The 24,325-nt window shown below is 53.1% G+C and overlaps 2 long non-coding RNA genes and 1 pseudogene across 2 annotated transcripts in view; all 3 read right to left on the reverse strand.

The window, feature by feature from the left end:
• Positions 1-350: 350 nt before the first annotated feature.
• Positions 351-2,738, reverse strand: LOC137456668 (uncharacterized). The gene is made up of 5 exons (XR_010991079.1): positions 2,631-2,738; positions 1,604-1,642; positions 1,440-1,478; positions 970-1,044; positions 351-492 (listed from the first exon to the last, which is right to left on the reverse strand). It is a non-coding gene; the product is annotated as an uncharacterized lncRNA (long non-coding RNA).
• Positions 2,739-2,769: 31 nt separating this feature from the next.
• LOC137456629 (uncharacterized) overlaps positions 2,770-24,325 on the reverse strand; it is a 30,733-nt gene continuing 9,177 nt past the window's right edge. The window contains exons 2-3 of the long non-coding RNA XR_010991060.1: positions 2,870-2,960; positions 2,770-2,785 (exon numbers count right to left, since the gene is read on the reverse strand). This is a non-coding gene — a long non-coding RNA (uncharacterized lncRNA). The remainder of the gene's footprint in view (positions 2,786-2,869; positions 2,961-24,325) is intronic.
• LOC137456645 (olfactory receptor 14A16-like) lies at positions 20,120-21,237 on the reverse strand (annotated as a pseudogene).

Below are 24,325 nucleotides of genomic sequence, written 5' to 3' on the forward strand. Positions count from 1 at the left end.
GGGTGCTGAGCCCATGGGACAGGGAACCACCACCCCTGCCAGAGTGGGGCAGAGGAACCAGGGGTCCCAGCTGCCTCTCCATGCTCCTCACCTGCCCTCACCCCAAAACACCAGAGCGTTTCACCCCTCCCAAACACCACCTGCCCAAGGCCTGGCATTGTGACTGCCTGCATCTCCCAGCCTCATGGCAGGGTGCTCCAGGGGAACCTTCTCTGGACAGAGGCCCCCAGGCATCCATGCTGCCAGAACCTGCCCTCTGCCAGTCTGCTCCTCACCATGGTGCTGCCAGAGGATGCAGGTATTGGGGTAATGGCAGAGGAGGGGCAACATGGACCTGGACACACAGAGTGTAGCTTTGCTGAGGGGGTTTATTGATCATGAGAAGGAAATGGCCCAGGGCTCCCAGGGGATCAGGTAGGGACATTCAGGGATGATCATCTCCTCTTTCCTCTGATGGGGGACAGGACAGAGGTGTCAGCAGCAGTTCCAGTCCTGAAAGAGAGAGACTCCCAGGGTCAGCTAGGACATAAGAGGAACCTTGTCCCCACTATGTCTCTTTGCAGAGACCTGGGGAAAAAGAAGGGAATTGGAGCTCTCAATATACCCTGGACAGGATTTGGCTCTCCTAAGATCCAGATGCCACCAGAGTCCCTTGCCCAGTGTGTCGTTACCCTGGGATGTCCCTAAATCTCCCAGAGCCCTGCCCAGCTCTTACTGTGCCTGTGGGGGTCTGTGTGGCACCAAAGCCTCTGCCTGGCCTGCACAGCGACCCTCTGGGTCTGTAGAGCCCTAGTGAGTTGAAGCAAAGGCACAGAGCCAGCTCTGTGCTGTGTACCCTGGGGCACGGATCAGCAACAGTGACCTCTGTTTCCTTTTCTCACACCTAAGGTCTGCCCACCCCAGAGGGCTCAGGGATGCCCCAGGGCCCAGGATTCTTTGTGGGGTTAGGAATGCCCTGGTGCTGCTCACCTAGACAGCAGCTTCAGCAGCTACAGCCAGGCGCTTCTGGCGCACCCGCTCCAGCAGGACATCAGCCGCAGGCAGCTGGGGAGAAAGGGAGGTTAGGGACAAGTCTGGGTGCACTGGGGTGTGCTGGGAGGATGGGGGGAAGCAATGGAGTCCTTGGGGAAGTTGCTTCTGGAGCAGATGAGCTTGGATGGTGGTGCCCAGAAGGCAGTGAGGGTCCTGGGGAGGGGCCCACCTGGCTGTGTGGTTGTGTACTGGGGCATCCAGGGGTGTACTGGGTTGTACTGGGATGGATGGGGATGCAAAGGGGGCTCTGGGGGAGAGGTCCTCCCTTGGAAAGCACTGGGGTGCTGGGGTATTCTCTGGAGTTGCAGTGGGATGCACTGGGGTGTGCTGGAGCACCCTGGGATGCTCTGCAGTGTTGTGGCCATGGGAAGGGAGGGGGTGGGGCCAGCAGAACTCTTGGTACCCACCTCGACACTCTCCAATGGCTCAGGTTTGGCTACATTCACCTGCAGAGAGACCAGGAGACCTCACTGGTCACTGGGATACCTCCAGTCCCAGCAAGAGATGGGAGGGCCAAAATGCCCTCCCGTTCCCCAGACTGGATGCCCTCCAAGTCCACCTCACTACTTACATCCAGTTGAGAATTTTCCTCAATGCTTTCCAGCAGTGCCTAGGGAGGAAGAGCAAAGAGGTGACCTGGAAGGAACCTCAGTGGGGCCCTGAGTGGGGCACAACTGTCCTCAGTCCCAGCAGGCCAAAGGCTTCCCTCTGGTCTGAAGGGGAAAATGCCTTCTGCTCCCCTCAGCCTGATTCCTCCAAGTTCCCCTGGGATGCCTCTCCATGCAGGATCCAGGGCTGGGGATGGAGACAAGAAGAGTGTAGGGAATTCAGGTCTCCAAAGAGGATGAGGTTAAGGAAAAGGCTTCCAACAACAGAGCACTGGGGTGAATTAATGGACCCCAATGGACTGGGCTGGAGTGTTGAAGGGGCAGGACAGTGTGGGGTGCAATTGATAGGTAAAGAATTCAAGATGAGGGGGCATGGGGACATCAAGAGAGCTGGTTGGTGGGGGCAGAAGAAAGAGGCCAAAACCAAGGGGACTGGGAGAGTGTTTGGGAATGGCTATGGCAGGAAGAGGATTTGGGGTGACCACTGCAATGGAGAGGATGAAAGGCAAAGGGCTGAGGGACAAGATGGAAAGAAAGGCATTGGGAGAGATCAAAGGGAGGGCATCTGGGGACATTAGATAGGACATGGAGGAGATCCCAGGAAGAAGATGTTTGAGGGGAGCAAAAGTATGGGCTGGGGAGTTGCAGAAGGGAGGGGTGTGGGGTCACCAAGAGAAGAAACTGGTGGGAGCCTTCCCAGCTTTGGTGTTGGACCTTCCCAGGGAGGGGACAGCTCCAGGCATTCACTGAGGAACTCAGGCCTTGGGCACAAGAAGCTGCTTAGTGGGGGAAGTGGAGGGAAGAGATGGAGCTGTGGGAGGGAGAGAGCTGCATTGCCAGGAGAGGCAGGGGAGCCTGGAGGAGCCTCTTGCTTGGGCAAGGGAGAGGCCAAATCAAGGGGTTTCATCCTCACCACTCCAAATTCATTCCACATGTCGTGTAGCCATGACCCATCCCCATGAGCCCCTCCCTGTGGCACTGGAGTCCTACCTTGGCATCTGCTGGGGTGCACAGCAGGATGGTGAAGAGCAGAGCCACGCCGACCACTGCCACCTTCATTTTCCTCTGTGGTGTGGTAAGTCCTGGGTGAAGCTGGGGAAGGTGAGGGCCAGATTTATCCCTCCCAGGACTCCTCCTTCTTCCTCCTAAGAGCCCCCAGGGCAAAGGCAGGCTTGGCAGTGGCACCAGCCCTGGGAACAGGTCCAGCCCTGGCACGGAGTCACCCTCACCTCTGGCACGGATCCATCCACCTTCCTTGGCATCTCTCCAGCTTCCTGCATGGGGCAGCTGCAAATCAAACAGCCCAGGCCTCCAGGGGCACTGGGGGGTGGGGTGGATAGAGTACTGCTGACAGCAGTGACCACTCACTGCTTCAACATGAAGACTCCAAAAGCCAGACCCTCCCTATCTCCCAGTGCCTCTCCTTTCCCAGCACTGCCACCTTCCAGTCTCCCTCACCTCCCAGCCCAGTCTTTCACCCCAGTAATGCTCCAGAGGTGACACCAAACTCAAACCTAGGGTCACTAAGAGCCATCCCTGACACCTCTCCAGCCCCCTGGGGAAATTTGGGGCTGAGACTGACTCCTCTTCTTGGGAACACTGGGAGATGGGAGGACAATTGGTGGCCTGGGCAGTAGGGACAGCAGAGTGGCTGAGTGTCTTGGTTTGAGGAGCGAGACAGCTGCTCTTCAGCCCTTCCCAGGGGAGGAAAGGACAATGCTCCCTGCTGGCTATGAAAGAAAGAAGTGGCAGTGGAAGTATCAATCCCAGCTGCATACAGCAGCACAAAGTCCATCATGCACTTCAGCCATGGCTCTCCAAGAAGCTCCTTAAGCCAAAGCTTCACACCACCTTCCTCCAAACCAGGCCAAACACCCAGGCCTCACATGCACCCTCCTCCCCACCCCCAAGAGAAATTCTGCTTGCCAGCTCCAGGCCAAGCCAGGCCACTCCAGGCCCCAAGTGGCAGCCTGGCCAAGGCTGAACAAGCCTGAGTCCCCTGCACAAACCCAAGATAAAGCTCCACCTGTCCTCCTGGGAGCAGAGAGGTACAAAAAATGGAAGAACAAAGAGAAATGGCAGTGTTTATAGAAATGCAGGGCTTATGGGCATGGAACAACAGGAGATTACACTTTTTGGTCCCCCTCTGGGACCTATCTAGGAGGCCTGTAAGGTATGGTTTAAGACACCCCAGTGCCTTAAAGCCACAACACTGAGATCTTCAGTGACTGGAAGCACTGCTGGGGAGCACTGGGGGGTGCTGACCACTGGGAGATGAGAGCTCATTTGGGGGAAGTGCTGGGGTGGTTGCAGTGCTCAGCTCCAGCCCACCCCATTGCCCTTGCACTCCAGGACCAAAACTGGTCATGTCTGCAGCCACAGCTTCCCCAGAGCAGAGACCAGAGGGGAATATCCTCTGCCCTGGCCCTCACCCTGACAATGCCTGGGGCCACTGAGCCCTCCCAGACAACCTGGGTCCCACTCTGCAGAGCTGCCCCTGGATGGTAGGTCCCAGTGACCCTGGCCCCAACAAGACTCTGGCTCCAGCCCTGTCCCTGGCTGGAACTTGGCCACAGCTCACCCAAGGCCCTTGAGTGTCCTTTCAATGCCCTTATCCTTGGCCCAGGCCAGCACTGTCCCTGAGCAGGGTGTGGCCATCCACAGGGTCACAATGAAGAGGGCTCTTGTGCCCAGGCAGCCACTTGGAGCTAATGGTGGGGCCAGAGCTGCCCTGGCAAGAGGAAGGATGTTTGTTCCTGCAGCACCTCTGATCAGCTGTGAGTGCCCAGGGCCTGTGGCACAAAGAGCCCCTTCAGCACTGACCTCCTGGGGCATTTTGAAGGGCCATTGGTCTCTCTTTACAGGACACTAACTCTAAACAAGAGCTCTGCTGTGGGGCAGTTGTGCAAAGGCCTAAGGCAACAGACTTGAGAGTTTGCTTTGGAAGCTGCCCAAGAGCAGGCAGTCACCTGGCAGATGGTCACTGTGACAGCTCCTGCTCTGGGAGCTCTTTGTCAGAGCTGAGTGGCTCAGGGATGAATTCTTGAGCCTATCAACACTGTGCTGTGAGCTGATAGGTGTTCTGGAGTTCCCTCCAGGACTGCAAGAGAATCTCACCTCCTCCCCACAAGCCTGTGTCCCAGTCCTTGTCCCAGCATTTCCAAGAGGATGCCTTCCTCTCTCACACTGAGCTGTGTCTCTGCAGTTAAGGCTCAGGCTTTTTCTGCTCAAGGGAAAGGGCACTGCTGGCACACACCACATGCCACCCTGTGTGACCAGGGAGGACATGAGGAGATGGCATGGTGAACCTACCTGGGGACTGGAACCTTGGGGATAGGAAGTGCAAGAACAACCAACAGCCAAAGGCCATGGACCCAGGAAAAGTGCTGCTGAAGGGTCTGTTGGGTGGAGCAGAAGGGCTGCTCCTACTTTCCACCTGGAGGAAGGGAATTCTGCTCTGCAGTTACAAAACCCAAACCCTGCCTGTGCTGACCAGAAGTAGAGAGTCCTGTCTCCAGCTGGGCTAAATAAGAATATGGAACTAAAAAGTGAGACAGGGATGTTTTCTCTTATTATCAAATGTGTCTTGTGCAGATTTGTCATGGGTTGAGGTGGTGCCTCTTTAAAAAAGCACAGAGGTGAGTCCTCTTGGATGGAGTGGAAAATTGTGCCTTTGTTATTCAATGGCAGGATTCTGCTCTCTCTTTACAGCTGGCAGCAAGGCCAACTCACTCTTGTTCTGCCTCCTGCCAGTTCAGTATCACAGTATCACCAAGGTTGGAAGAGACCTCAAAGATCAACGAGTCCAGCCTGTCACCACAGAACTCATGACTAGACCATGGCACCAAGTGCCATGTGCAGTCCCCTCTTGAACACCTCCAGGGACGGTGACTCCACCACCTCCCTGGGCAGCACATTCCAATGACGAATGACTCTCTCCTCACCTTGAGCCTAAACTTCCCCTGGCGCAGCTTGAGACTGTGTCCTCTTGTTCTGGTGCTGGTTGCTTGGGAGAAGAGACCAACCCAGCTCTTTTGGGGGGAGTCCTTATCTCCTGCTAACATGAAGGACAGACCTGCAGAGGCCTGACTAATTTTCTCCTGTGCAATTATGGCCTGCTTAGGCCAGGGAGACAATGAGTGGGAGAGAAAAGGAGCAGCTGGGGTTTGTGGTTCAGTCTGCTTGGGGGATGGGGTTTGTGCATTTTCATGCATTCTGTACTTTTCCTGTCTATTTCTGAATACAATTTCTGTACTTATCTCCAATTCCACAAGAGTGTCTTTGGTTTACTTCCATTGGGAGTAAAATGATCTCTGTCCACTCTTTAAACTAAGACAACATTCTAATTAGATTTGCATCATCATCATCATCATCATCATCATCATCATTATTACATCTCCCTTTCACTTTCTGTCCTATTAAACTGTCTTTATTTCAGCACACAAATTTGACTTTTTCCCCTCTGCTGGGCTCTGGCACATGGAGGATGATGTTAGACCACTGTGCACCCTGTAAAGAGCTGGCTGCATCCAAAAGGGATTGTCTGAGGCAAGCACTAGCAGGTGGCCATTACTTGATAGCTCAGAAATAACAGCAGGATCAAGATAGCTTCTCCTCCATTCATTGCTCCCAGCGTCCCTCAGATGGGAAGTGTGAGACAGGATTTGTGTCTTAATGTCTGTGTGCAATGTGTTCAGGCATGATCAAGTCTTCTCTGTCAGGAGTGAAATGTAAAGATCAGAACTATGAAGATCGAAGTTCTTCTTTACAATGTCTGTTATCTTTGACCATGTATTATGCCAGCTCTGTTAGAACATTGTAACTAGTTCAACTTAAGCTTTGTGCCTTGTATGGGTTACATCAGTCTGTTAGACATGCTGCGCTACAGAACTCCTGCTTTTGCTATATAGCTTAGGTTTAATTTGCTAGCTTCTCTGTATGCAAGTAGTATCTTGTATAGGATGAGAACAACTCCTATGACCAAATGCCAGTGACGAACAGTGTGAGCGATCTGGCAGTGTAGGCCTAGAGCCTGACATGGTGGTAGGCCATGCTCAGCATAAGTGCAGAAGTGGCTAGCAGTGTAGCAAAACAGTGCTGTGCCTGCAGCATGTAACTAAAGCAGGACACTGGTAGCTATAAACACAGAAAGTTATGTGGGAATAACAGGACACACACCTGCATCAACAACCTCACATGTCATTAGTAGTTGGACCAATAATCCATAACAGTGTGATGTGTGGTCACTCATAGGGAACCAATGAAGCTATGCCAATGAGGCTCTCCGAGATTATGTAAGTTGTAGAAGTTCCCTTGATATGCACTTCTTCTTCTTTGCTTTATTTTACCTTCTTTACTGTGCTATACTCACTATGCTTGCTCTATAGTCCTACAATACTGGAACAATGGCTCAAGGGTATGGGTGTGAAGACTTTGATGGAATGTGTTGTTTGAACCTGTCAGATCATGGAGTGTCAATGCATGCTGAGATTAAGTGGCTAAGGAATCACACGCGTGCTGTTGCAATTGTAAAAAGTCCCTTGGATGATTGGTTAAGATCAATATTTGGGAATGTGTCACAGTGGGTTATACAATTGATAAAAGAAGCTTTAAGGTTTTTAAGTATTATTGTACTAATTCTGATTCTTGTTAAACTTGTCTATAATTGTATCATGCAAAGTGTTCAAAGGATAACCTCCAAGGCCTTACTTGCACAAAAGAAAAATGGGGGAATTGTTGGGGATTGGCTTAGGGAGAAGGGACAATGGTCCCAGGAACATCTGTGCAATTCAGGTCTTGAAGGACTTTCTGTTGAAAATATAGCAATGGAGTAGGAGTTGTGGAAAAGCGCCTGGTATGCTAAGGTCAAGCTGCCCCTGAGAAGAGACAAGATAAGGAGGAGGCAAGATCTGGGAAAAAGAGCAATTAGACTGAGTAGAAAAAACCACAGAGTAGTGAAATAATGATGTAATCTTTTAGAGGTAAACCAATAGTATGTGTTAAATTAGAATAGAATTAACTATGCATAAGATAAGACTATAAATAATAAAGCATGGAACAATAAAGTTGGATGATTTCTATTACTCATATTGAGTGCTGCCGTCCCTGTCTCCATTCTCGTCAATCCATGAGTGTGACATCTGTGCTGCCATCGAGCAGGCCAAGTGCACAAAGCTTCTGTGGTATGGAGAGAGATGGTCGAAATATAAGTATGAAGAGGCCTGGCAGATCGACCACATCACCCTTCCTCGGTCTCACAGTAGCAAGCAGTACCTACTGACCATGGTGGAGGCAAGTACAGGGTGGGTGGAAACCTACCCAGTACCTCATGCCACTGCTCGCAACTCCATCCTGTACCTAGAGAGACATGTCCTGTGGAGACACAGCACCCCCGGGAGGATTGAATCAGACAATGGAACCCACTTCAGGAACCATCTCCTAAGGGACTGGGCAAAGGAACATGGCATTGAGTGGATTTACCACATCCCATACCTTGCACCAGCTGTGGGGAAGGTTGAGCGCTACACTGGCTTGCTAAAAACCGCCCTAAAAGCCATGGGGAGTGGAACCTTTAGGAACTGGGAGAGACACCTAGCTCAAGCCACTTGGTTAGTGACCAGCAGAGGATCTGTGAAATGAGCTTGTCCTGCCCAGTCCCACCTGCTGCAAACAGTGGATGGAGATGGAGTTCCTGTGACTGCTGAGAAGAACCTGCTGGGGAAGCCAGTGTGGGTTTTCCCTGCTGCTGGTGGGTGCAGACTAACCCGAGGGGTGGTCTTGGCTGAGGGGCCTGGTGACACCTACTGAGTCATGTTAGAAACTGGGGACATTCAGTGTATCCCACAGCAGAATGTGACTCTGGCTGAGAGGGGATGAACTGAGAGGGGGCAGCGCGGATCAATGTATTATAGTCACTGCGTGAATAGTTATAAGTTGTTCAAAGTTTCTCCCTCCTAGCTTAATATCAGCCTAGCATCCAGGACTCAACATACACACCACACACCAACCCAGAGAACTCCTGGGTCATCTCACCTGCTTCCCTACAGCAATGGACTGTTCCTGATTTTTTCCTTTCCCTTTCAAAAACAGACTGATTCCTGATTCTTCTCCACATCCCTGCCCAGTTCAAGCACCACCTACATTGACCAGCACCAGAGAGAGAGAGACTGCCCTGAGAGAGAGCGAGCCGGGATAACAAGGGACTTGCACCAAGGATTCCAATACCACATGTCAAGATTGGATGAAGGGGCTGTGACAGAAGAGTGGAAGTGGAACAGAGGGGTGGACTGTGGTGGGTTAACACCCATTCTGAAAATAACACAGAGCAGGGTGGAGGGCTTGCAGGTGCTTTGCCCTCCCTGCAGGGCATTTTCCCCCTGGGAAACTGAGTCTGTTCCACTCCCCCCTCCCTGCCCAGCTAGGGTATAAAAAGCAGGACATTGCAGTCATTAGGCTCTCTCCTTTTGGCTCCTGCCTCTCCTGGATGAGAGCTACTGCGGCTGCCCTCCTGATCCTCTGCCATGTGGTCGGGAAGAAGTTCTATACAGAGAGAGTGATTGCCCATTGGAATGGGATGCCTGGGAAGGTTGTGGAGTCACCGTCATTGGAGGTTTTCAGGAGGAGACTTGATGGGGTGCTTGGTGGCATGGGTTAGTTGTTTAGGTGGGTTGGATTGGTTGATGGGTTGGATGCGATGATCCTGAAGGTCTCTTCCAACCTGGTTTATCCTATGTAATTCTATTCTATGTAATTCTCCCTGCTGCCTCCATGCCTCTTCAGAGGGAGAGACTAGTTTTGTATTCTTGGTTTTTTTCCCCCCCTCCTATCCATCCTTGTTCCTTGCCCCTCAGTTTAGGAAGGAGGTTGACTTGCTGGAACGAGTCCAGAGAAGAGCAACAAAGTTGGTGAGGGGTTTGGAACACAAGCCCTATGAGGAAAGACTGAGTGAGCTGGGGTTGCTCAGCCTGGAGAAGAGGAGACTCAGGGGTGACCTTATCACTCTCTACAACTCCCTGAAGGGAGGTTGTAGACAGGCGGATGATGGTCTCTTCTCCCAGGCAGCCAGTACCAGAACAAGAGGACACAGTCTCAGGCTGTGCCAGGGGAGGTTCAGGTTGGATGTTAGGAAGAAGTTCTATACAGAAAGAGTGATTGCGCTATGGAATGGGCTGCCTGGGGAGGTGGTGGAGTTGCCGTCATTGGAGGTGTTCAGGAGGAGACTTGATGGGGTGCTTGGTGCCATGGGTTAGCAGTTTGGGAGGGTTGGATTGGTTGATGGGTTGGACACGATGATCTTGAAGGTCTCTTCCAACCTGGTTTGGTTTATTCTAATAAAGGTTTTTATTGCCCTTGTGAACCTTACCTGCTCTTATTATATATTGTTATATATATTGTTATATATTGTTTAAAGAAAACTCTTTACCTCTCTACTTCCAGGCTGACTCCAAATTATTGCTTGGTGGATTTGCTCCTTCCCTTTCCATTTTTCCTTTTTCCCCCCTCTGTTGGGAGGGAAGAGGGGGGAGCAGGGGAGAGATTCTCAGCCTTGCCCCCATCTGAGCTCTTAACTCCCAGTTAAAGCTCAAACCACTACTAGTGTCATAGAGGCAGAGTGTCACAATGCCAGAGAGACACGGTGCCAAAGTATCACGCTGCCAAATTATCACAGTGCCAGAGCATCACAGTACCACAGCCTCACAGTGCCAGAACGTCACACTGCCAGAGTTTCACAGTGTTGGAGTGTTACAGTTCCGGAGTGTCACAGTGCCAAAGTGCCAGACTTCCAGAGTGTGACAGTGCCAGACCATCACAGTTCCAGAGTATCACAGTGCCAGAGTGTCACAGTGCCAGTGTGTCACAGTGCCAAACTGTCACAGTGCCAGAGTGTCACAGTACAATAGCATCACAATAGCAGAGCATCACAGTAGCAGAGCATTACAGCACCGTAGCATCACAGTACCATAGCATCTCAGTGCAGGTGTCACAATGTCCATGCATCACAGTGCCAGAGCATCACAGCACCACAGGATCACAGTGCCAGAGAGTAACAATGCCAGAGCATCAGAGTATCAGAGCATCACAATGCCAGAGCATCACAGTAGCATAGTGCCACAATACCAGAGGATTACAGTGCCAGAAAGTAACAATTCCAGAGTGTCACAGTATCAGAGCACCACAATGACAGAGAATCACAGTGCCAGAGCGTCACTGTGCCATACTGTCACAGTGCTAGGGCATCATGGTGCCAGAGTGTGGTAGAGTCAGAGCATCACCATGCCAGATTGTAACAATGCCAGAGCATCAGAGAGCCAAAGCATCACAGTATCATAGTGTCCCACTACCATACCATCAAATTGCCATAGCATCACTGTTCCACAGCATCACAGTGCCATAGCATCACAGTACCAGAACGTCGCAGTACCATAGTGTCACAGTAACATAGTGTCACAGTGACAGAGCGTCACAGTGACAGAGCATGGTAGAGCCAGAGCATCACAATGCCAGAGCATCACAGTGCCAGAATGTCACAGTAAAAAAGTGTCACAGTGCCAGAGTGTCACAGTGCCAGAACATTACAATGCCATAGCGTCACAGAACCAGAGCATCACAACACCAGAACATCACAACGACAGAGCATCACAGTGCCAGAGTGTCATAGTACCATAGCATCACAGTACCAGAGCATCACTGTGCCATAGCATCACAGAGAGAGAGCAAGATAGTGCCAGAGCATCACAATGCCAGAGCATCACAATAGCATAGCATCACAGTGCTGGAGTGTCACAGTTCCAGAACATTACAATTCCAGAGTGTCACAGTGCCAGAGCGTCACAACTTCAGAGCATCATAGTGCCCCAGCATCACAGAGCCAGAGCATCACAATATCACAGTATCACAGTTCCCTAGCATCACAGTGCCATATCGACACAGTGCCATAGCATCACAGTACCATAACGTCCCAGTGCCAGAGTCACACTGCCAAAGTGTAGCAATGCAATAGTGCCACAATGAGAGAGGGTCAAAATACAATGGTGTCACAGTGGCAGAGCACCACAACAACAGAGCTTCACAGTGCCATAGTGTCACAGTGCCAGAGCTTCACAGTGCCAGTTTCACAGTACCACAGAGTCACGGTAAAAGAGCATCACAGTACCAGAGCTTCACAACCTCAGAGCATCATAGTGCCAGAGTATCACAGAGCTAGAGCATCACAGTACAAGAGCACCACAATACCAGAGCTCCACAAGATCAGAGCATCCTGGTGCCATACCATCACATAGCCAGAGCTCACAGTGCCCCAGATTCACACTGCCGTATCAAAACAGTGCATAGCATCACACTACCAGAGCATCACAGTCCCATAGGATCAGAGTGACAGAGTGTTAGAGTGCCAGAACATCACAGTACTATGTGGTCACAGTGCAATAGTGTCACAGTACCATTACAGTCCATGTCCTGTAGGGGCTTGGCAAGTGACAGGCTGGGTACAGAGCTGGTGGAGTGGTGATCCTTGGTAAGGCTAAGGCCGAATCGACATCTGGTGGTGAAACACACTGCAGCTCCTTCAAAATGCACATCGCAGAAAGGTTCAGTGGCACAGTGCCCAGAGCAGCTGGCACAACCAGAACATCCATGGCTGCTATCGGCTGAAAGTCTTGTGCCACAGTAAAAGACACCACTTTAGAGTCTATCTCCTTAAAATCCCTTTTGTGGCACCACAGTTCAGGCAGTTTGAAATAAAGAAGGTGAAGGGGGTCTGGTTCCGGACACCCAGGCGTGGTCTCCACCAACCATGTTGGGATTGCGCAGCTGTTTGGGCTCTGGGAGGAGCTGGAAACACAATCAGTGTCTGACTCCACAAGTGATCTAAAGACAGCATTAGACTCCTTAACCATGAAGCCTCTGGCTCTTTATCTCCAACCTCTCAACTCTTTCTCCAAATAAAAAATCCTCTTATGAAAATATCCATTTTTTTGCCTCATCATTTTCAAGTTCGTCCAGCACCTGCTCGCCGCAGGAGCCCAGGGTGACAGCAGGGTCACTGCTGGGGTCGCAGCAGGGTCGCTGCTGGGTTTGCAGCAGGGTTGCAGCAGGGTCACAGCAGGGTCACTGCTGGGGCCGCTGCTGGAGCGCAGCAGGGTTGCTGCTGGGTTTGCAGCAGGGTCGCAGCAGGGTCACTGCTGGGTTCACAGCAGGGTTGCAGCAGGGTCACAGCAGGGTCACAGTGGGTTCACAGCAGGGTCACAGCAGGGTCGCAGAGGGGTCACAGCAGGATCACTGATGGGGTCACAGCAGGGTCGCAGCAGGGTCACTGATGGGGTCACAGCAGGGTCACTGTGGGGTCACAGCAGGGTCACTGCTGGGGCCGCTGCTGGAGCACAGCAGGGTTGCTGCTGGGTTTGCAGCAGGGTCGCAGCAGGGTCACTGCTGGGTTCACAGCAGAGTCACAGCAGGGTTGCTGCTGGGGTCACAGCAGGGTCACTGCTGGGGTCGCTGCTGGAGCACAGCAGGGTTGCTGCTGGGTTTGCAGCAGGGTTGCAGCAGGGTCACAGCAGGGTCACTGCTGGGGTCGCTGCTGGAGCACAGGAGGGTTGCTACTGGGGTCACAGTAGGGTCACAGCAGGGTCACTGCTGGGGTCACAGTAGGGTCGCTGCTGGGTTTGCAGCAGGGTCACAGCAGGGTCACAGCAGGGTCACTGCTGGGGTCGCTGCTGGAGCACAGCAGGGTTGCTGCTGGGGTCGCAGCAGGGTTGCTGCTGGGTTTGCAGCAGGGTCACAGCAGGGTCACAGCAGGGTCACTGCTGGGGTCGCTGCTGGAGCACAGCAGGGTTGCTGCTGGGTTTGCAGCAGGGTTGCAGCAGGGTCACTGCTGGGTTCACAGCAGAGTCACAGCAGGGTTGCTGCTGGGGTCACAGCAGGGTCACTGCTGGGGTCGCAGCAGGGTTGCTGCTGGGTTTGCAGCAGGGTTGCAGCAAGGTCACAGCAGGGTCACAGCAGGGTCACTGCTGGGGTCGCTGCTGGAGCACAGCAGGGTTGCTGCTGGGGTCACAGTAGGGTCACAGCAGGGTCACTGCTGGGGTCACAGCAGGGTCACAGCAGGGTTGCAGCAGGGTCACAGCAGGGTCACAGCAGGGTCACAGCAGGGTCACTGTGGGTTCACAGCAGGGTCACAGCAGGGTCGCAGAGGGGTCACAGCAGGATCACTGATGGGGTCACAGCAGGGTCACAGCAGGGTCGCAGAGGGGTCACAGCAGGGTCACTGCTGGGGTCGCAGCAGGGTTGCTGCTGGGTTTGCAGCAGGGTTGCAGCAGGGTTGCAGCAGGGTCACAGCAGGGTCACAGCAGGGTCACAGCAGGGTCACTGCTGGGGTCGCTGCTGGAGCACAGCAGGGTTGCTGCTGGGGTCACAGTAGGGTCACAGCAGGGTCACTGCTGGGGTCACAGTAGGGTCGCTGCTGGGTTTGCAGCAGGGTCACAGCAGGGTCACAGCAGGGTCACTGCTGGGTTCACAGCAGGGTGACAGCAGGGTTGCAGCAGGGTCACAGCAGGGTCGCAGCAGGGTCACAGCAGGGTCACAGCAGGGTCACTGTGGGTTCACAGCAGGGTCGCAGCAGGGTCACTGTGGGTACACAGCAGGGTCGCAGAGGGGTCACAGCAGGATCACTGATGGGGTCACAGCAGGGTCGCAGCAGGGTCACTGATGGGGTCACAGCAGGGTCACTGTGGGTTCACAGCAGGGTCACAGCAGGGTCGCAGAGGGGTCACAGCAGGGTCACTGCTGGGGTCACAGTAGGGTCGCTGCTGGGTTTGCAGCAGGGTCACAGCAGGGTCACAGCAGGGTCACTGATGGGGTCACAGCAGGGTCAAAGCAGGGTTGCAGCAGGGTCACAGCAGGGTTGCAGCAGGGTCACAGCAGGGTCACTGTGGATTCACAGCAGGGTCACAGCAGGGTCGCAGAGGGGTCACAGCAGGATCACTGATGGGGTCACAGCAGGGTCGCAGCAGGGTCACTGATGGGGTCACAGCAGGGTCACTGTGGGTTCGCAGCAGGGTCACAGCAGGGTCACAGCAGGGTCACTGTGGATTCACAGCAGGGTCGCAGCAGGGTCACTGATGGGGTCACAGCAGGGTCACTGTGGGGTCACAGCAGGGTCACTGCTGGGGTCGCTGCTGGAGCACAGCAGGGTTGCTGCTGGGTTTGCAGCAGGGTTGCAGCAGGGTCACTGCTGGGTTCACAGCAGAGTCACAGCAGGGTTGCTGCTGGGGTCACAGTAGGGTCACAGCAGGGTCACTGCTGGGGTTGCAGCAGGGTTGCTGCTGGGTTTGCAGCAGGGTTGCAGCAGGGTCACAGCAGGGTCACAGCAGGGTCACTGCTGGGGTCGCTGCTGGAGCACAGCAGGGTTGCTGCTGGGGTCACAGTAGGGTCACAGCAGGGTCACTGCTGGGGTCACAGTAGGGTCGCTGCTGGGTTTGCAGCAGGGTCACAGCAGGGTCACTGCTGGGTTCACAGCAGGGTCACAGCAGGGTCACAGCAGGGTCACAGCAGGGTCGCAGAGGGGTCACAGCAGGATCACTGATGGGGTCACAGCAGGGTCACAGCAGGGTCACTGCTGGGGTCACAGTAGGGTCGCTGCTGGGTTTGCAGCAGGGTCACAGCAGGGTCACTGTGGGTTCGCAGCAGCCTTGGCTAAGTCTTCCTCAGTGGGATCTGGAATTTTACAATTTTGTTTCACCCATTCCAAATCTGAGCTTGTAAATCCATGTCCCCTTGTGGGCAAGGCCTCCAGGATGGAATACCCTGCTCACTGCACCATGAGGATATGAATTATTCATTTATCTATCAATAATCAGGCAAAGATATTCACACAAATACATACATTATTTATTAATGCAAAAGTCTCACCAGAGCTCATTTGCAGATTCGGTGGTGGTTTGGTTATTTACACAAAAGGCTTCTACACAACAGTAGAAATCATGTAGGAAAATCAGAAACTTGGGAAAATTAGGGAAAGCAATGTTTGGGAAAGAGAAGAGCTGCAGTTCTGGTTTTGGTCACAAGGTGGAACCTGCGATTCAGTAATAGAGTCAAGGACACAGATCAAGCCAAATGTGAGAGCCTATGGAAGAATTAACCAAAACCTATTCAGGAGAATTTCCTGTGTGAGGCACTTCCAGAGTTGTGAAATGGAATGGAATGGAATGGAATGGAATGGAATGGAATGGAATGGAATAGAATAGAATAGAATAGAATAGAATAGAATAGAATAGAATAGAATAGAATAGAATAGAATAGAATAGAATAGAATAGAATAGAACTAACCAGGTTGGAAAAGACCTTTGCACTCCTCAAGTCCAACCTATCATCCAACACTATTTAATCAACTGAACCATGGCACCAAGCACCCCATCCAGTCTCTTCCTAAACACCTCCAGTGATGGTGACTCCACCACCTCCCTGGGCAGCACATGGCAATGGCTAACAAGTCTTTCTATGAAGAACTTCTTCCTAACATCCAGCCTAAACCTCCCCTGGTGCAGCTTGAGACGGTGTCCTCTTGTTCTGGAGGAGGAGGAGGCTGTTCAGTGGCTGCTTGGCTATAACACATTCTGCTGAATCACCTTGGGGATTGCAAAGTGGCTGCTATGATCCAACCTCCTTCTCACTACCCAGAAATGCTGCCTGGCTGATAAATCATAACCATGCCTCAACTTGTTGGCGTGGCCACAGGCTTGTAGAGAGGCCACCTGCTGAGAGACAGCTTGTGCTGAGCAGCTGGCTCCAGGGGGGCTGCATTGCTGATGGGACTTTCTCAGGCTTTACTTTGCTTAGCTTCCAAACAGCAACAATTCTGCTGTGGCTGTGTGCAGACACGTCTATAAGGAGAGCAGGGGGGAGCTGGTGCCATGGAGCTGTGAGCTCCAGCTGCAGAGAGCAGTGGAGAAGTCTGATGCAAGGAGCAGTAAGTAAGCCCCAGGTGGGCAGGGACAATCATGGGGAGGCTGGGGAGGTGAGGAGCAAAGTTGTCCATACAGTGTCAGAGCTGAAGAAACAGATGTTCTGCAAGTGCAGCTGTGCTGGTGAGACAGCCTGGCTCATATCACTTGATGAATGATCACCAAATGAGCTTTATTAGGTGCACTTTGGAATCTTGAAGGAAATTACAGAGACACAAATAGCTCCTTAGGGCACTTGGGCTCAATACAGGAACCTCAGGCACTGAGAGAAGACTGAAGAGACTGCTCAAGAAGTCAGAAGCAAAACACAAGCTCCTTGAAGTAGGAATGGGCCCCACTGAGGCTTGTTACTGCCAAAGCCTCCCCAGGGACTCCTTAGAGCAGCTCATTGGAGGCCATGACTGCAGGGAGACAAAGGCAAAGTGCAGGGCAGCAAAACCTGGGTTTGGTTGATGAAGTAGAAAGGTCAAGATCTGACCACAGCCCCTGGGGCAGGCAGATCCTGTCCCTCATGTGTGGTGCAGGGGGGTGTGGATGTTGTGATGCTGAGTGAAGGACAAGGAGATGACAGCCCCCAGCCTTCCTGGGGAAGTGCAAGGAGGCACTGAGGCCCTGCCAGTGCCTTAGGACAATGTCTCCTCACAGGCCTTGGTGGCAGATGGTTGTCATAGCCAAGGGGGCACAGCCTTGGGTTCTCTTGATCACTCCCAGCATTGTCTGTGCCCTTTGCCATCTCCACCACAGACTGCCCTGCACTGTCCCACAGCTGCTTCTGCTTCCCTGCAGGCTGGAGACCCTCATCTCACTTCCCCACCTTGGCATTTCCAGACCTTCCCTGATGTCTGTCCACACTCACACTCTGCTCCTTGAAACACAAATTGCTGAGCTGAGCTCAGACTCCTTCTGGAGACCTTCTCCTACCACAGCACTCCCCTTTGAGAGAGGTTTCTTGCTCCTCATGTCCAGTCCCCACCTGCCAAGCTGCACCATGTGGCAGTGTTCCTCTCTCCTGCTGCTTCCTATCTCCAAGGAAAGCTCCATCTGGGAAGCACCCTTCAAGCAGGCACCCATCCCATCAGCCTTCTTGTGGCCTTTCAGCTGAGCAGGCAGAAGTGGCCTCACCAGGAGCTCCCAAGGCTGCTGGCCTTGCAGCTTCTCAGACAGACACCACCGAGCCCTGTGCCTGCTGCTGTCCCATCAGGTACTCAGGCAGCAGAGACCTGGCAACCAATACCTGAGCCCCTTCCTGCAGTGAGCCCAGGTCCCTTTGGCAGAGGGCATCTGACAGTCCCTGTGCCAGCCAGCTGCCTTCTGCTGGCCTGGCAGAGATGCTGTCAGATGGCAACTTAAAAGCTCATCTGCCAGCCAGGAGCCCAGGGCTGCCCTATCAGCTCCTGCAGACAGAACTGACCTCACAGTCCCTTTCCAGCCATGCTCCTGCTGCTGGCCAATCCCCTCCTGAGGCAGAAGTCACCTCACAGCCTCTTCACAGTCTCCCTAGTGAATTGTGAGCTCCTGAGACACAACTGACCACATGACCCCACGCCCAACCACCCCCCTCCTTGTGGCCAGAGCCTGAACAGATCAAAGTTTCATCAAACCCCTCTGGTACCTTTCCTGCCAAGGGTTTGAGTGGAGAAACCTTCCTCAGAGGAGCTGCTGGATCTGTCCTGGTGATTCATGGAAGGGGTCCCTGCACATCATCCTGTCCAGTGACCCTACTCAAGGCAGGGGGAAGCAGATGAAGTCCCTCAGAGGCTCTGCAAAACTTGGCCTCATCCCCAAAGGAGCTGCACAGGCCCTGGGTCAGATGGTGCAGGGAGCTGATGAAGACATTGCACAGTGCTGGCCCAAGGGCTTGCCCTGAGGGGGATGTCACTGGGAAGCATCTGCCAGGAGCACTCCAAGCTGGTGACATTTGGGCTTGATCCACCAGCTGGCTTCCCATCCACCACCTCATCCATTGCTTCTCTCCAGCTATCACCATTCTGGCTCTAAAGAAACTATGAGAGACCATGGCAAAGCCCTGGCTAAGGTCCAGGGACAAACCATCTTCTTTCCCCTACTCACAGATATTCCTTACTCTCTCTCTTGGCCTGCAAATAGCTGCAGGGGGGGTTTGGCCAATCACCTTCCCAGGGACTGTGCTGAGGGTGACCAGCCTGGAATGTGTCCCATCCTCCTTCTTGGCCTCCTTGAAGATGCATTTTCCAAACACCCAAAACCTCTCTGCTGGTTCTGTGCACAGTGCAGGGCACAGTCCAGGGAGGGTGATGTGAGCAGACAGGAACTGTTGCAATGAACCTGTCCAAGGCACCTGAGATGAATCTCCCTGGAGCAGAGAGTTTGTTCTGCAGTCACACACAGAAAGGTCAGAGCTCTGTCAGGTGTCCACATCTGAGCTGGCCTCATGAACTCCTTCCTCACCTTGGGATGTTTAGAGACAGAATCTTTCCCCATCACTCACACAGACCCTGCACTGCAGCAGTCACAGGGTCTCCCTGGCCTCCTGCTGCCCCTGCCAGAGGCTGAGAGGCTCCTCCAACCTCCAGTGCCTTGGCTGCTGGTGTCTGTGCTCACTCAGGTTCCCCTCACCCCACACACAGTGCCCCTGCTGACCTCTCACCTGCACAATGCAAGCAGGCACTGCTGGCCTCCCAGGGAGGGACCTAGGAACCTATCCAAGCTGGGGTGAGAGGCCAGTGCTGGAAGTGGTGGTTGTGAGGGACTAGTCCAGGGTGACTGCCCTGGGACAGCTTCCCCAGGGTGTGCAGTGAGCACAGGCACAGGTCAGACCCTGCTCTGATGCTCTTCAGGTCTCTTGCAGGAGGCCTGGCTGTGTGAGGACACTGCTGTGTGCCCCATCCCTGCACACTCCACACTTCAGCCCTTCCCTGGTGTTTGTCTCTGGGGGGCAATTTCTTGGGCATGCTCTTGAAAGAAACTTTAGATGAAGACCTAAGCCTCCAGACACTGCCCTCAGCAGATCACCTGTCTTCATGGAACTGCCCTTGGGGGCCAGCTCAGTCACAGAAGTGCTCATGGCCTGTCCCTGCCTGCGGTCACAGGGCTGCACACGGCAGAGCCATGAGCAAGGTGCCACAGCACTCAGGCCTTAGACCAACACAAGGGATCTGAAGGAGAGTGTGGCAGGGCAAAGAGAGCAGCCCTGGAAGAACGAGTGCTGGGGCTGTGTGGCAGAGCTGTTGTGCTGGGACTCTTCACCTCTACCTCTGAAGAGATGAACTGCCCCTGGAGCTGCAGAGAAGGCTTGGAGGAAGGAGCTCAGGAAAAGACAAATGCTCACAGAAAAGCCTTTCTGTTGTTTAACCAAAGAAGGAGCACAGCTCCTGTTACACAAACTCTGGGTCAGAAAAGCAAAGCAGGGAGGGGATTAGAAAGGGGATGACAACATTATAAATAGCAAAAATCCCCCTCCCCTGCTCCAACCCCCCAAAGTACAGGAGCCAGGCTGGGCCTGCTCTGAGAGGCATCAGAACTGCTCTGCAGGAGAAGACAAAGAGTTTATTGCTTCTCAAAACACCCAGGGATCAGTTTGCTGAGGGCATCCTTCAGCTCCTGGTTCCTCAGGCTGTAGATGAGAGGGTTCACTGCTGGAGGCACCACCGAGTACAGAACTGCCATCACCAGATCCAGGGATGGGGAGGAGATGGAAAGGGGCTTCAGGTAGACAAAGATGCCAATGGTGATAAATAGAGAGACCACAGCCAGGTGAGGCAGGCAGGTGGCAAAGGCTTTGTGGCGTCCCTGCTGAGAAGGGATCCTCAGCACTGCCCTGAAGATCTGCACATAGGACACCACAATGAACACAAAACATCCTGCAAATGCAAAAGCACTGAAAGCAAGAAGCCAAACTTCCCTGAGGCAGGAGGTGGAGCAGCAGAGCTTGAGGATTGGGGGAATTTCACAGAAGAACTGCTCCACAGAGTTGCCCTGGCAGAGGGGCAGGGAAAAGGTATTGGCTGTGTGCAGCAGAGCAGTGAGAAAGCCACAGGCCCAGGCAGCTGCTGCCAGGAGGACACAAACTCTGCTGCCCAGGAGGGTCTCATAGTGCAGGGGTCTGCAGATGGCAGCGTAGCGATCGTAGGCCATGACGGTGAGGAGAAAATACTCTGCTGAAAGGAACAAGGAAAAGAAAAAGAGTTGAGCAGCACATCCTGCATAGGAGATGGCCCTGGTGTCCCAGAGGAAATTGGCCATGGATTTGGGAAGAATTGTGGTGATGGAAACGAGATCTAGGAAGGCAAGGTTGAGGAGAAAGAAGTACATGGGGTGTGGAGGTGGTGGTCGCAGGCTATGGTGGTGATGATGAGACTGTTACCCAGCAGGGCGGCCAGGTAGGTGGCCAGGAAGAGCCAGAAGTGCAGGAGCTGCAGCTGCCTTGTGCCTGTGAATGCCAGCAGGAGGAAGTGGGTGGTGGAGCTGCTGTTGGACATGGTCTGTCTCTGGGCATGGAGGACTGTTGAAAGAGGAGAAGACATCACACAGGTTAGGAGAGAATTCCTTCAGACAACTCCTTGGCTATTTCCCAGACAATCCTCTCACATTTACTTCTCCTTCTGTGCAGGAAGTTTGTGCACTCCAAGCTTCACAGCCTTGCAGTCATCCCAGCAGGAGGCAGCTGTCCTGTCCTGTGTCTCTGATGGTGCAGATGGGAAGCTCTGCTCTGGAGCATCTCCTGCCCCTCCCTAGAAGAGAGAGATGCCAGAGGCTGTGGGATGTGGCAGCTTTACAAGCTCCACAAACTGCAAATCCATCCTCCTGCACCACAGACTCACCATGTCCAGGGCTGGGAAGCTTTCTCCTCTTTGAGCTCTCAGCTCCCAACCTGTCCTGCCTACCTTGCATCTCTCTCTGCCTTCCTCATCTCCTTGAGATGTCCTGGCAGTGCCCTCAGTCCTGCTGCCCTGTGCAGAGGAGCAGCTCCTGGGCAGAGCTGTCTCTCCGCAGTGCTGCCTGCTTGACAGAAGCTCCCTCCAGCCCAGGAGCCTGGCTCAGCTCAGCAGCAGAGGACCAGCCCCAGGCATTTAATGACTCCTCTGGTGGCCTTGGTGTCGAGTCCATGAGTCTCAGAGACTGAGAGCAAGCTGAAGAAACCTCTCAGGAAGCCAAATGCCAACTGCCAACTTTGCTGGAGCCCTAATGGGTCCCACTGAGGACCATCACTGACAAAGCCTCCCCAGGGGCTTGTTAGAGCAGAAAAGCAGAAGCAAGAACTAGGAAGACTAAGACAATATCAAGGTTGCTCTGATGCTGAGCAAACCTGGATGGGCTTGATCAAGCCAAAGGGCCAAGTCCTGGCCCCCAGCCCCTTGGAAGGGAGATCCTGTCCCTCAGACATGGCTCAGGGCTCTTCCTGGGGCAGTGGGGTGTGACGATGCTGGAGCAGGTCTATGGTGTGACAGTGCTGGGTGGGGCAAGGAGGCAATGAGGTCTTTGTGAATGAAGTTCAGCTACCTTCTGGTTGCAGAGACAATGGCCACAGCCATGGTGATGAAGAGGTCATCTCTGATGAGGGCTTTCAGCCTTGCCAATCCCCACCACAGCCTGCCCTATGGTGTCCCATAGCTGCACCTCTTCCTTTGAAGACACCCAGTCCTCTCTCCAAGTTCACCTCAATCCCTCCTCCCCCTCACTGACATCTCTCCATCCTCCCTGCCGGTTCCATGGAAGAGAAAGCCAAGGGCTGGCTCAGCCTCCCTCTGAGTGCCCTCTGGTCCCACAGCACTGCCCTTGCAGGGACATTTCCTTCTCCTCACTTCTGCTCTCAGCCTCCCAAGCCACACTTCCTATCTCCTGATTTTTTTCCCACCACTCAGAACAACTCCACCAGCTCTGAAACCACACTTCAGCCACCTGCAGGTTGTGACTGGGATGCTCTGAGCCTCTCCTTTACCTGCCTCAAGAAGCCCAGGTCCTTCAGCCTCCCCAGGCAGGCTTTGTGCTCAAGGCTTCCAATATCAGCTTGTCAGAGCTTCTCTGGACTCTCTCCACTCCTCCCCACTTCTCTCCAACAGGAAGCCCCCCAGAGGGACTCACTGGTCCTCTCGTGGCCACACTAGGGCTCAGTGGAGGGGGATGACAACTGCCCTGGTGTAGAAGACCCAGCTCCTCCTAACACAGACCTGGGTACACAATGGCCTTGTTCACGGTGAGCATTCCCTGCTGGCTCCTCTTGCATCCCCCGCAGTGCCCAGGCCCTTCTGCTCAAGGTTCTGTGCTGAAGGCACCAGGTGCCTAGAATTATGCCCCCAATACTGTCAAACTTACCCCAACATGTTTGGCCACATTCCCCCTTCCACCCTCCTTTCCAGAGTGGGTACTCAGCCCAGAGCTGAGGAACAAAGACCAGGTGTGCTGGTTTGAGCCTTAACTGGAGTTTAACAGCTCAGATGAGAACAGACTGAGAATTCCTCCCCCCTCCCCCTCCCTTTCCCTAGTAAGGAAGGGGAAAGGAAAAGGAGAAAAGGGAAAAAAAAGGGGGTGTCGAGGGTTGGGGGGAAGGCCTCAAGCCTTCTTCCCCCCCCCCCCCCCCGTAAGTAAAGGGAAGAAAATTGAAAGGAAAAAAAACTACAGCTGGATTAGCAAAGGATTGTGTGCTATATTTACAAAGCAGTTTGGGAAATGCAGGGGAATATACAGAATTTACAGTATTTACAATATATACAGAAATATACAACGAAGTAACACAGAAATGAGATTCCCCTCCCCCGCCAGGAGGAAGGGTTTCCCCCTGTACCCCCTTCTCTCCCCTTTTTTTCCCAGAAGAGGGTTAGAAAGAGAGAAAAAGAGAAGTTGTTAATTAAAAGCAGTTATATGGTTAGAGCAAGTGTGTTAGCAGAGGCCTTATCTTTTTCCAAGGTCAGTCTGGCTGAAAGCCCAGAACCTGTGAGCAGTGGGAAGGAGAAAGTGCAAGACTGAACTGAGACAAGTCCCACTGGGAATCAAAACCTAAGGCAGTGCCTCTGCTTCTCCACCAATGAAATTAGTTTAGACCTGTCTTGCTTATAAAACATTCTGCCATGGTGTGACCGGTTGAGGCTGTCCCCTTAAGAAAGGGAATATGGTGGACGGAAGTTGGTAAACGAAAAGAAGGATCTAAACTAATTTCATTGGTAGATTGGGAGGAAGCACCTTCTGGACTGGGAGTGCAGCAGGGTATCTTGGGCTTTCCTGCACTTTTCCAGTTCAGTTCAGTTCTGTCTTTCTTCCGCTCCTTCGGTGGTTTGCAGCTCACAGCGTTCTGGGCTTTCCGCCAAGGCTTGACCTTGAAACTGATAAGCTGCAAGGCCTGTATTAACTGCTTTCCAATTAACACATAACTGCCTCTAACTTTTTTCTCTTTCTCTCTCTTTCTAACCCGCTCTGGGGAAAGGGGGAGAGTCATTCCCCCCTCAGCAGAGGGGGGAACTCTCATTTCTGTGCTGCTTTGTTGTATATTTTTGTATATATTGCAAATATTGTAAATTCTGTAAATTCCCCTGCATATCCTGTATTGCTTTTGTAAATATACAGCTCCACTGCTTTGCTAATTCAGCTGTGAGGTTTTTTTTCCCCTTTCCCTTCAATTTTCTTTCCCTTTACTTTACAGGGAGGAGGGAGGAGGCTTTTTGGCCTTACCCTTCCAACCCTCGACACATGGTGTCCCTTTGTTAAAGGCACCGCCTCAAATGGTCACAGGGGGGATAGGAAAAAAGGGAAGGAGGTGAC

Source organism: Melanerpes formicivorus, unplaced genomic scaffold (assembly GCF_026170545.1).
Source record: "Melanerpes formicivorus ecotype bairdi unplaced genomic scaffold, bMelFor1.0.p_v2 SCAF_134, whole genome shotgun sequence".
NCBI lineage: Eukaryota > Metazoa > Chordata > Aves > Piciformes > Picidae > Melanerpes > Melanerpes formicivorus.